Raw genomic sequence first — 759 nt, forward strand, 5'->3', positions numbered from 1 at the left:
TGTCCTCAGCAGTCACGGCCCATGTTTCACTGCCATGTAGCATGGCTATTCATACACATGCATTATACAGTCTACCTTTTACTCTGAGCGAGAGGCCCTTTGCCACCAGCAGAGGTAAGAGCTCTCTGAACTTTGCCCAGGCTATTCTTATTCTAGCAGCTACAGTTTCAGTACACCCACCCCCGCTATTGACTTAGTCACCTAGGTAACAGAAGGTATCAACTATTTCTAGTTTTTCTCCCTGGAATGTGACAGAAGTTGTTCTCTGCACATTTTCAGTTTTTATTGGTCCTGAGCATCTGCCACATACAAAACTATCTTCCCGGTTAGCCTTCCTTTGATATTGCTGCACCTCTTATGTGTCCATATCTTACACTGGGTACATCTTATAGAGTTTCTTCCTATGCCTTTTCTACAGATCGAGCAGGGCCATCTACCTGAAGGGATGCCTTCCCACTTATTTGGACTTTGGTTTTAGCTAGGTTGACCCTAAGGCCCTTCGATTCTAATCCTTGCTTCCACACCTGAAACTTCTCTTCTAGTTCTGATAGTGACTCAGCAATTAGAGCAAGGTCATCAGCATAGAGGAGCTCCCAGGAGCATCCTGTCTTGAATTCCTGCATTATTGCCTGGAGGACTATGATAAATAGGAGGGGGCTGAGGACTGAACTTTGGTGGACCCCTACCTCTACCCGGAATTCTTCACTGTACTCATTGCCAACCCTCACGTTACAGCGTCCCTGTACATGGCTTGCACAG

This window comes from Octopus bimaculoides, chromosome 3 (genome assembly GCF_001194135.2).
Source record: "Octopus bimaculoides isolate UCB-OBI-ISO-001 chromosome 3, ASM119413v2, whole genome shotgun sequence".
Lineage (NCBI taxonomy): Eukaryota > Metazoa > Mollusca > Cephalopoda > Octopoda > Octopodidae > Octopus > Octopus bimaculoides.